Source organism: Meles meles, chromosome 17, assembly GCF_922984935.1.
Source record: "Meles meles chromosome 17, mMelMel3.1 paternal haplotype, whole genome shotgun sequence".
NCBI classification, from domain to species: Eukaryota; Metazoa; Chordata; class Mammalia; order Carnivora; family Mustelidae; genus Meles; species Meles meles.
The window spans coordinates 6,802,422-6,814,820 of record NC_060082.1 but is presented as its reverse complement, the minus strand read 5'-3'; the positions used below and the strand labels follow the sequence as shown (position 1 = coordinate 6,814,820).

The 12,399-nt window shown below is 46.5% G+C and overlaps 1 protein-coding gene across 1 annotated transcript in view; it reads right to left on the bottom strand.

Annotated features, from left to right (window-relative positions):
* DDR2 (discoidin domain receptor tyrosine kinase 2) overlaps positions 1-10,438 on the bottom strand; it is a 149,884-nt gene extending 139,446 nt beyond the window's left edge. The window contains exon 1 of the mRNA XM_045982920.1: positions 10,303-10,438. The gene's annotated coding sequence lies outside the window, so the exon portion shown is untranslated. The remainder of the gene's footprint in view (positions 1-10,302) is intronic.
* Positions 10,439-12,399: the final 1,961 nt, after the last annotated feature.

Genomic DNA, 12,399 nt, shown 5'->3' with positions numbered 1-12,399 from the left:
TCCCTTATCAGATGTGGTTTTTTGCAAATATTTGCTGCCAGTCTGTGTTTTGTATTCCTACTGTCTTGACATTGTCTTTCACAGAGCAGCGATTTCTCATTTTAATGAAGCCCAGGTTATCAGTTCTTTCAAGAATCGCATCTTTAATAGGTGATGGGGAGGAAGGAGCACATTTGTCGTGATGAGCACTGGGTAATGTATGGAAGTGTCAAGTCATTACACTGCACACCCGAAACTGGTATTATATGACATGTTAACTAAATTAAATATGAAAATATTAAAAAACTAAAATTAAATTTAAAAATTAAAATTAAATTTAAAATTAAAAAATTAAAAAATTAAATATTAAAATATTTTTAAAATTAAATAATGTAGTTATAATATATAACATATATTTTATATATATTATATATAATATATAATATATATTTTATATATAATTATATATTATTATTATATATATTTATAATTATAATTATATATAATATATAATTTTTAAAATTAACTAAATTAAATAATTTAGTTAAATATGTTAACTAAAATTAAAAAAAAAAGAATCACATCTCTAGTGTTGTGTCTAAAAAGTCATTGTCATACCCAAGGTCACCTAGACTTTCTTCTGTATTATCTTCTAGAATTTTTTTAGTTTTGTGTCTTACATTTAGGTCCATGATTCATTTTGAGTTAATTCTTCTGAAAGATCTATGTCTCAAGTTATTCATTTTCTTTCTCACATAGGGGCCCAGTTGTTCTAGCACCATTTATTGAAGACTGTCTTTTCTCCATTGCATTGCCTTTGCTCCTTTGTCAAAGATCCGTTGACTCTATTTATCTGGGGTCTCTATCCTGATCCACTCGTCTACTTGTCTGTTCTTTCACCGACACCACAGTGCTTTGATTATACCACATCGACCGTGACTCCAGAGTAAGCCTGGAAATCGGCTGTCTGTTGTCTTTGCTCTTCTCCTTCAGTATTGAGTTGGCTGTTCGGGGTCTCCTGCCTTTCTGTATAAACTTTAGTATCAGTTTGTCAATACCCACAAAAAACTTGCTGGGATTTACTAGGATTAGGATTTCGATTTCATTTCCTGTGATGTTATTTTAACATTCTCTCCCTCACAAACTCTACACAATGTAAACATCTTAAAAGTAGAACTACCGGGGCGCCTGGGTGGCTCAGTGGGTTAAGCCACTGCCTTCGGCTCAGGTCATGATCTCAGGGTCCTGGGATCGAGTCCCACATCGGGCTTTCTGCTCAGCGGCAAGCCTGCTTCCCTCTCTCTCTCTCTGCCTGCCTCTCTGTCTACTTGTGATCTCTCTCTCTGTCAAATAAATAAATAAAAAATCTTTAAAAAAAAAAAAAAGTAGAACTACCTCTGTCCTAGGAACAACAATCTGTTCTTGAGTGTACGTAACTCCCACTGCTCTCTTCTTCAGATCAGCTTGTTCCCCAGAATCCCAAGAGGGTATGTCCTCAAGGACAAGGGCCAGCAACCTAGTAACCTTCACCGCTCCTCTTAAGCTCTGTCTGCCTCTGGTTAGGAAAACAATCCCAGTAAAGAAGCTGGGACTGTCGCTGATTGCTTTATGTCTTATTTGCCGACACTGATGTCACCTTTACTGAGATCCAGTACTATCTGTCTTTTTTGAAATATTCACTAGTCCCTGTCACAGGTGTCAGTTGTTCCCCAAGCTCCTAAGGACAGGGACAATGTGTTCTACTTCTAGATCCTTCATCCTCATTTTTCATATATTCAACAGATGATTATTGATGTCCACTATGTCCAGGCATTATACTAAACCTTAGCCTGAATCAGGCAGGCACTAACAGCACAGTGAAAATTTTTTTAATGAATGAGGGACTCCAACCTGTAGATATACAACATTATAGACAACTTGAGGGGTGTAATATGATTTACTCTTTTCTACCTCCATCATAACTAGGACAGAACATATAGTGGATGTTTAATAAATACTTATTGAGTGAGTGATTGAAAACTGAAATGTAATACTAATACAAGATGTTAATAAGCTGTGTGCAAAAGGAAAGGAGTATGTGGGAACTCTGCACTTTCTTCTCACTTTTCTGTAAAGCTAAAACATAAAGCCTATTAATTAAAAAAAGAAAATATGAAAAATAAAATATCAAACTTTGTATCTTATTTTTTATAACATCTGGTTCTGCTGATACCCACTGCACAAGAACTATTTTTGAATTACAGTGAAAATTTAAACAGTAAAATCTTACTAACCCAATCCTGGATACCAATTTTCCAAGTTGAATTTTGTCTGAATTCATATTATTTCTCCATAGACTGTAAAGGAGTGATTGTCTAAGGTAATGAATGATCATAAACATTTAAAATCTTATTGGTCTTCTTGATCAGTAAAACCTAGAATAGCACCTAGCAGAGAGCCAACACATAATAACTATTTGCTAAGAAATAAATAAATGAATTCAGCAAAAACAGAGTTATGACAGAGCTTCCCAGAATGCTGTGAAACTCATAATGGATAAAAAATCTGATTTTTTTGAAAAATCAGCTCCATTGGAGTAAAGGCATTACATCAGTGAGAAACTGCTTCTCTCTATGAGAGCTCACCAAGATTTTAATTGTTCGATTCTTCTGAATTCATCCAGTGTTCAAATTTTTAAAAGAAGAAATGAAAAAAAAATTTACTTGCCCATCTTTTTTTATGACTACGTAAAAATTTATAATCAAGATACAAGCAATAAACTTTAAATTTACACACACATGCATATATGGCAAAAGAATTATTTTGTATTTAGGACTTTTTAAATTTCTTTTCAGCATAACAGAATTCATTGTTTATGCACTAAAACCCATTATCAAAGTTATATATACTCACATGTTTATTTAGAAAAACAGCAAACCCCCCTTTACTACTCCTTGACTTTCAAATTGTAAGCATTAACTCTCTTTCACATACTCTCCGTTCTTCTTTTTAATCCATCTCCCATCTCAATTTACTTTTGGCTGCCTAAGCCATGAAGACCCTAAAGATAATCCTACATCCAGTAAATTCTGCTGGATTAGCTACCCATGAAATGCATTCCAAGGGGCATGCCACCTACCATCCTCATAGGCATGGTGCTCCCCAGTATACAAAGTTTCTTACACATTATTTTATCTGAACCTAAAAAGGAGGGGATAAAATCTTATGAGGGAGACAGATGAGGTCAGAGGTCAAAAATCTGGAAAATGATGGTGCTGGGACCCAAACCTTACTACGTTTTCTTCTCCCTCACTACCTTTTTGCACATGAGCTTCTATTCTTCACACGCCCTCCCCTTCGGCCCACAGACCACACTGAGGTAGCATTAACCTCTGAGCAGTAGGTCCAAGGGACTCCTTCGACATTTCTTTGATGTCTGTCTAGGAACGAAACACAACCCACAAATCAGTGATCCACGGCAGACCCTGCTGAGGAGAAGCCCAGCTGAACGTAGGGGCTTTGGAGTGAGCCTAGCCAATTTTAGAACTTCTTTGGCTTTTCATTGCTCCTCCAGGACTCAGGGACACTTGGGCTGGGTCAGACCTGATCTTTCTCAGTGCTGGGAGGCCAAGGTGAGATTCCAACTAAAAAGTAAACGACCTGCCAAAAGCTGGGATTCTCCATTGGTTGGATAATTACAGAAACTTGGAAACATCAAATAGCTCCATGCAAAACAGAAAGGACAGAAAGCAAAAATAAGAAAGGAAATCAAAATAAGAAGAGAATTACTTTCAACCAAGTCATGTCTGAATAACAGGCTCAATCACAACAAATCCAAAGGCATACACATGAAATGAAAGAGACAGAGAAAGTTGAGAGAGACCATCACTTTAGCCATTAGGTTATGGGTGTTCTGGTGAATGTCCCGGGAGAGGCATCTAGACATCTTAGTTCCCTTATAAAGCTACGGTTATTTAAAAACGCTAAACAGTGTGTCTTACACTAATAGGCAGTGAATAAATGCTCACAGAATAGAATAAAACCAAATAAAATAAAATGGAATTGCCGAGGGAACCCAGAACAACCAGAGAGAAACAGATAAGAAATTTCTGAGAAGTGTAGCCAGATGTGGAAGGGAGGTTGAGACTTGGATGTGAGAAGGAGGGGAAAACAGATGAACATGAACAAGCCAAGGCCAGTTTGCACCCCCTGCCCCTCCAGCTTGGAACCCTTGGTAGGACCAGTCCGTTATTGGAGGACTCCAGAGAAGCACAAAACATGAATTTTTCTTTCGTTAGCTCATCTCTCCCTTTCCTGAAGGCCTTTGGCATTCAGTTACAACAGCAGTCGTCACTGTGACTCATACTTCTCATTGTAGTGGGATTCTCTTTTCCTTGAAATGGCCTCTAAACCTTCCCACTATAATGGGATTAACTTGCCCAATGGATAACATCTAGGATCCCTTCTTTCCTACCTGTCCAAAACTGCCCATTTTTTTCTCTTCTGGTGTTGTGTAGACCCCCAGCCAAGTAATCCACTTGTGATCAGTTTTCCATGACAAGATGGTATTGGGTACAGGTGTGTCTCGAGTATTAGGCAAAAGGTTGGGTAATGGTAAAGGTACAGTGGGGGAGGGGAGGTCGGGGGTGAGGAGATGACATGACGGCTGTTATTTCAAATCCAAAAGGGCCAATTTCCAGCAAATCACATCCATGACCTGACCAAGGTGTTCAAGTGAGAGGAATCAATCCAAGATAGAGGTCCCCAAGGTTCACGCATGGTGGGCCTGTAGCCCATGAGGACCCGATGATCATGTCAAAACAAGTAAGAGAGGGACCATTTACTGAACATACATTTTTCGGAGGCTGTGAGGCTTTGCGCTGGCCTCCCTGCCTATCTAACGGCCCCTGTTTCTCCGAACAAACCCAAGAGATGAGAAAAAGGAGATACAAGGAGGCTGGGTATCTTGTCCCGGTGACACGGCTAGTAAGGGGTGGCCAAGCCAGAACTCGAACCCATGTCCTGTGCCCTGCGAGAGCACTTCGGGTGGTATTGCTGGCAGAAGTGGACTTGGGCAGGTGAACGCTGTTCACCACGGAATGGGTCATGGGAAAACAAGGAGGACCAAGCAGCCACCCTGAACCGGTAACATAAATCATGCACATAGACGTCGTCTAGTAACTACATGTGCAACACCATGCCGAGTGCACCCAGGTGGCGTCTGTAATGGCCGTTAAATGGGAATGATAACCCCGATTTCACTGAGTGGGAAACTGAGACTTCGGGGCTTTGAGCAGGTCGCCCAGGGTCCCAGAGTGGGTGAGCTTGGGCTGGGATTAGAAGTTGGGTTTGTGTGACTTCCCACTGGAGAGAGTGGAGGCCTGAACAAGCTTCGACCTCAGGGGGAAAGCAAGGCTGTCAGCCTCATCAGGAGGTCTGCAGGAATCTCACAGGAGGCAACCAGAGGAGGGAGGTGTGCCAACCAGAGAGGGGAAGAACTGAGAGTTAAATTCTTCATAGGACCACAGCTGAGGGGGATGTGGTCCAGGCTGGTTTCTGTCCCCAGCCTGCCCTTCCTCCATGCCGAGGAGCCGCTGAGGCGACAGACGTGGATCTTGACCAAGAAAGGTTCACAGTAGAACCACTTTGGGAACACTTCAAAGTACTGGTTCCCAGCCCCCAGCGGGAGTCATTCTGACGGAATGGGTCTGGAGGTCTGTGAGTTCCTCTGAGGTTTCTAATTTACTGGGGAGCAGCCCTTGCCATGGATGGTCGCTGAATTCAGAGATGCTCTTGGAGGCCTGGGGATGTTGGGCACATTTCTGGACTGAGTCGTCATCGCTGGGAGAGAGTCAATTCATAGGGTGCACGGCTTCCAACAGGGCGAGGGACATAAAGAACCCAGTGTGTCTGCGCTGGAACGGTCACCATTTATGTGGGTTGGCACGGGACTGCAGCATGGCTGTGGAAGTCCATTTCTGGACGGGGGTGAGCTTCCGGGATGCCGGTGACACATGTGTTTGGGTTGCACGTTTGAGGTGTGGGTGATGTAAAGTTCCAGACAGTGGATCTCACAAAGGAGCTTGGGAAGTGTGTCTGAGAATGAATGCTGATTTGAAATGGTGTGACGTTAACCAAAGAGGAGGTGATGACCACTCTCATTTTTTAGCGTGTCATTTAGAAATGCAATCATAACCAGGTGGTGGGTAATAGGGAGGACACGTATTGCACGGAGCACTGGGTGTGATGCAAAAACAATGAATACTGTTACGTTGAAAATAAATAAATAAAAAGAAATGCAATCATATAGAAAGGTCTGAACTATCTTCTTTATGTGCGATGGGTAATTCATCCGACTTGAAGTCTAGGGAGGGAGCGTAGAAGAAGGCAGCTCACGAGAGGCCGGAGGAGAGCGGGGGTGACGGGGCTCCTTTGGAAGATGCTCCCGGTCTGTGCTCAGACATCGTCGAGGAAAAACTCAGTTTCCTCCACGAGTGCACTCACCATCCTCCTGACACCAGCTCTGTGTGTTTTCCACACCCAGAAACTCCGACACAAACCACCTGGAGTTGGTGCAAACCCCACAGGGGAAGGGCTCAGTCCCACAGGACCGCCCCCTCCTGATGCGGACATCAATTGCAAACAGTAGGTCCGCAATGTTGGTCTGACTTGGCTACGGATCAGAGGTTCCCACCAGCCCGTCCTTGGATTTGATCATTTGTTCGAACAGCTCCCCCAACTCAGGGAAATGCTTGCTTACACTTACCAGTTTATTATATAAGGAAGGACGTGATAAGAGGTACAGATGAACAGCCGAAAGAAGAGACACATAGGGGAGGTCTGCGAGGGGCCCGAGAATGGGAGCCTCTGTCCCTGTGGGACTGGGGTGTGCCAGCCTCCCAGTACATAGACGAGTTCACTGACCCAGAAGCTCCCCAAACCACATACTTCGGGGATCCTCATGGGCACGATGGGTCATGAACTCACCCTGAGCCTCTCCCCCCTTTCCTGGAGGACAGCAGGTGGGGCTGAAAATTCCAGGCTTCTAATCGGGGCTCAGTCTTTTGGGTGACCGGCCCCCTCCAGGAGCGCACCTGGAGTCAACTTGCTAGAACAAAGGACACTCCTGTCACCCAGGAAATTCTGAGGGGTTAAGGGGCTCTGTGTCAGGAACCAGAGTCAGAGACCAAAGACTGGAAATGTCCCCAGGGCTCCTATCACTTAGAAAACGAGGAGGATTTTACAAGTCCTGTGCCAAGACCTGGGGCAGAGACCAGTGCATATATTTTCTATGATCTCACAGAGGCAGATGCTGCTGGGAGTTTCAGTTTGAGGATTCTTCGTCAAAGATTCTGAAAACGCCTTCCCCTTCTTCCCTTACCTTTGGTGTTTATAAAGCAAACAGATCTGAACCCCAAGCAGCGGCAGGGGCCTCCCCGCCGCCCGCCGGCCTGCCAGCCCCAGCCCAGGAGCAGCTGCTCTCCTTCTGACTACAGGCACAGAAGGGGGAACATGAGGTAAAAGACGGGGTGAGGCGGGCCTGCCCGGGACGAGAAAGTTTTGGGTCAAGGATCTACCCTCAGCGAGACACGAAGCTCCTCAAAAGCCCATCTCCTCTGAGGAGAAACCAAGGGACGGCTCCTGACTACACACCCCTCTTGGTCGGAGAGGCTGCGGACCGAAGCAGGGGACGCCTGAACGACGTGGGGTCCTCCGGCCCCCGCTGCTCTCCTTGGGGGAGGAGCGACAGCCAAGCCAGGCCACCAGAGGGGAGCTCCAGATAGAAACCCTGGAACGACTCCCCGGGAGGAGAGATGGCTTCCATCCAAAGGCGATGGGCGCAGGGACTGGGGCCTCCCATTTCAGGGTTGTGTGCACAGCCAAATGCGGCCGCCCTCCTGCCAGCGCCAGCTCTGGCCAGCATGGCAGACGCGCCCCCGCTGCGTCCCGGTGTTCGGAACGATCGTCATTATCCCCACGGTATGGGTTCGGCCTGTCCCAGCCTCCAGAACACATTCGTGTCCAGTATCTCCGCGAACACTGATACTGGAAAGTATTGCCATTATTCCCATGTAATAACACAGAGGCCAAGGTGCAGGAGAGGAAAGCCACGCTGCCAGGTAGTAAAACGCAGAGCCAGAAGCTGAACCTGGTTCTTCGGACGCTGACTCCCAGGCTCCTTGCGTAACAGAGGGAAGCATTTCCAGGGGCGCAGAAATCAGCCCACAGAGATGCCCCCTCGCAGCCCCCTTCTGGGACCCAGATACTCAGTCATGTGCACAGACGTGGTCCCGGCGAGACACTCGGCGCTACCCCGCCCCCTGCCCACCACTCTGGCCTCCTGCTCATGGAGGGAAACGTGGAAATGGACTTTGGAAATAACCAAGTGCATGTGTGGAGGAGCGAGGGGAGCACAACTGCCCCGAGCCGGGAAGCACCGATTTTAGCATCGCAAGAACACCACGGTCTTGTGTAACAGTGTGAGGAGACAGACGGTGACCGAACTCTGTGTGCTGATCACTTGGCCATGTATACAAATATCCAGGCATTACGTTGTAGGCCTCAATTTTAAAAAATAAAATACAAATGACTTTAAAATAAAGGGGGGGGGCCCAGGTTTTAGAGTCGGGCGCACATGAATTTCAAGCTGATGAGCTGCATTTCCTTGAGTAACTCACCCCACTCTGCTAACCCATAATATCCTCCCTTACAAAAGTCGAACTCTCTTCCAGAACTGGGACCACTCATCAAACATTGTATCTAGACCCTGAACATGGAGCCTGGTGCACAGTGAGAACTCAGATGTCTCCTGCTTTATTTTCCACACACACACAACCAAAAAGAGTTGACCCTCGAAAAACACGGGTTTGAACTGCGTGGGTCTGTTAATCCAGATTTTTTTCCAATAACTAAAGTACAATACTGCTAGTGGTTTTTTTTTCTCTTCCTTATGATTTTCCTGATAATATTTTCTTTTCTCTAGCTTCCTCTATTGTAGGAATACAGCACTAATGTACACATATGCAAACGTGTAACACACAACCTACGTGCTAATTGACTACTTGTTATCGGCAAGGTCTCTGGTCAACAGCGGGCTCTTCGTAGCTAAGTTTTGGGGGAGTCAAAAGTTATGTGTGAATTTTTGTCTGCGGAGGGGTCGGCTCCCCGAGCCCCATTGTTCAAAGGTCCGCTGCTCGACCAGAGATGCCATGAGCTGACGGGCCACCATTCGCATCCTCCCGTCTGGTAACCAGGGTCCTTGTGGGGACTTGTTCATGACAGTGTCTCCATTATCTCAGCCGTGAAATGAACCAGAAAGTAGAGGCAGGGAGTGGAAGGAGCACTGGATTAGCCGCCAAGCAAGCGCCAGTTTCATTTCCAGCCCCACCACTGGAGCCCCACCACCACGCTCTGCGTCCCTGATCATGTCAGCTCTTTGCTACCATTTCCGACATCTGCGGAATGAAGGGCCAGATGGATCTCTCAGGCTCTTCCCGGGGCTCCAACTCCCTGTTCCCCTAGGGAGTGGACGCAGAAAACAGTTGGCAAAATGGCAAAATGGTGCTGACCCCCTCGCCACTGGCTTGAAAGGGTGCGAGCTCCCGCCTCAAACCACCGGCCGGCCAGAGAGTTCAGCCACTCGGAAAAACTCTCTTTCTCCCTGGATGGGACTCTTGAACCTCAGCCAGGACGCAAAGGTCCCAACTGCAAACGGCCCCAAGTCATTGGATAACAAAGGGAAAGGCACCCCAGGCCAGCCAGGCAGGGTGGAAAGTGCCCCCTCGACGCAGGGCCCCTCACAGCCACCCCAAACCTCACAGGGAAGGCACCCTCTGTCCCAAGATGCCCGTCTTACAAGGAAGTCAGCAACACCATGAGAAAATGAAAGTACAGAAAGTTGTCCTCCCCAAGCCTCGGGACCCTCCAACACCACTACTAAACTCCTAAAACCCCAGCTCCCCCGCTCCACTTTCTCTGAGCCGAAGGAGATCAGTCCTGCAATCGGCCTGTCCCGCCTGCCGGCGGTTCCGACCCTGCTAACACTGTTTATTGGATCTCGCAGCTGTACAGATTCCTCTGTTTTGCTCCCGTCTTCTTGGGTTTAGCGTTCTTTATTCTTCCTTCCGTAAATGTTAAGTCCAGGACGCTCCTCCACCCCCCCAAAAAACGTGAGATCTTAGATTTCTCAAGTCTATGGTGCCCCATTCCCTACCCTTCTTCGCTGCCTTGAAACCCCCTTCCGCCTCCTTTTTAAAACTTTTCTCGAGACCAGAAGCATATTCAGAGCTTTCGTTTTTAGAAAAGGAAAAAAAAAAGGAAAGAAAAACAAAAAACATAACTTACGTGCATCCAGGAGTACACAGATTGGGAAAGAAGAACACAGAGTTATAATCCACTACGTCCCCCCAACCCTCCCCCCCAAAAAAAGAATTTGTTGTGAAACACTTCTTTTTCCACTTTGCCGGTGAAGGAGCCCGGCGGTAGGCATACATCCACAGGCTGATGCAAGATGCTTTGAGAGAAACCTCACATTCTGAGGATTCCTGGGAGAGCGCCAGGGATCCAATATATTGCACATTTGGTTTCAATTAGGAAGGGGGTTGGGGAGGGAAGAAGGAAAGTCACCAATCAGAGCTGTTTTCTGTTTAGAGGCTATTTCTTTTGACCCAAGGGACCACGGGCAAAGCTATAATTTACAGCAAAACCCATTCATAGAAGAAAAAATATGTATAACCATAGGACAGAATTAAAGACATAGCTCTCTTCCGCCTTGTCCTCAACCGCATCCATCCCCAAGCCCTCCCCCACCCCCCAAGACTTGGTCCCCACCCTGTGTCCCACCCCCAACCTCGTTTTTCTTACTTGGGCTGAAGTTATAAGCACAACTTACAGTTTGGATTCTCTTCCAGTTGAAGTTTCCAGGACAGTTGGGTCACACACATGGAGTTGATCTTTAGTGTTTTATCCAGGAAAGCCCAGAGCTGAGCCCTCCCCCAAAAAGATTTGACTTAATCCCTCCTCCCACTCCCTCTCCCATCAAAGAAACTGGACAGTTTAGGGGTCTAGGATTCCTACTTTTCCATTCAATTCGCAATGGGTTGTTGCCTCTGAGGGTCTATTGCTGTCTGGGATTCATGCTGCTAGATGAAAACACAAGCATGTACAAGCACTTTCAAAATTATTTTGAAAACCTTTTTTTTTCCTTTTTCCTCTTTTTTTTCCCCATCTCCTGGTCAGTGGCCAGAGCCAGAGATCATGTGAAAGGGGACTGTGGGCCACAAGGAAGACCTCTTCCACGGCTCCCTCAATGATACCTAATAATCTTCTCCAACCATCAAGGCTCCTGTCCTTAACCCTTCTGAGCCTGGAGCACTTCTGACCAAACCCAGGCTTGGGCCACCCTGGAGATCCTGGCTGTCTATGAGCAAAGCAGAGACTCAAGTTTGGAAGATCCGTGGAGGAAGGAAGGTGGCAACAGAGAGGTGATAAAGACCTAACCCACCCTTGAAAGATGGCCCCTCCCAGAGAGACTTCCTTCCTCTGGGCTCTCGAGCTCTGACCATCTCTTGTCTGCTGGCGCACAGGCAGCCACTCTGGCATTGCATAGCCCCCAAGATGAGCGAGAAGAGAGGCACCCAGGAAAAGGAGAGGGGAAGGGGACCATGGAAGGACAATCCCCCAGTAAGTGTGGAGCTGGAGATACTCCGTAAGAGGGATGGGGACGGAGGAGACTTCCACCGGGATGGCCAGGAAGAGCCAAGCTGTCTGTGGTAGGTCCTCACCACGCTGCTATGCTCAGTCAGAAGGTGGCTGCTCGTGGCTGTGCCTCACATAGAAAGGACACGGAGAAGCTGGAGGTGACTCAGACAGCAGCCACAGAGAGGACCAAGGGCAGAAACCAAGACCTAAGAGAAAAAACTAGAACCAGGGCTAGTTTACAAAGAGGCAAGGTCAACCTCATAAGGAAGCTCTTCAATTAACTTTGAAAATCTGAGATCAGGTCTGAGGGTGACTCAGGCCAGGACACTCGGCTCAACTCAGTAAATGTATACTGAGCATTTATGGGCCCTTGGCTAGGTGCTTGCCTGAGACAGTTCCAGACATCTGGTTATAGAAATGGTCCTAGAATCCTTCCCAAATAACTCTGTCTATAGTAGCTTCTGTCTTTGGCATTACCATAAAGAACGCACGCACCCATATGTAGTGAGACCACAGGTCAAATGTGGAAAACAGTGTAATAATTTCATAAATCGGGACCCTAATAAAGAAAAACTACCTATAAGGATGTATCACCAATCACCAGCGTCTAAGGTGCTTGGCAGGATTTTTTGTCCATGTGTGTCTAACTAGGATTCTAGCTTGAGCCAGTGACGTTGATTCCAGAACCCAGACATACAGCGGTCTGTGTTGAGGAAGGACAGGCAGCTCGGTCAAGTGTCT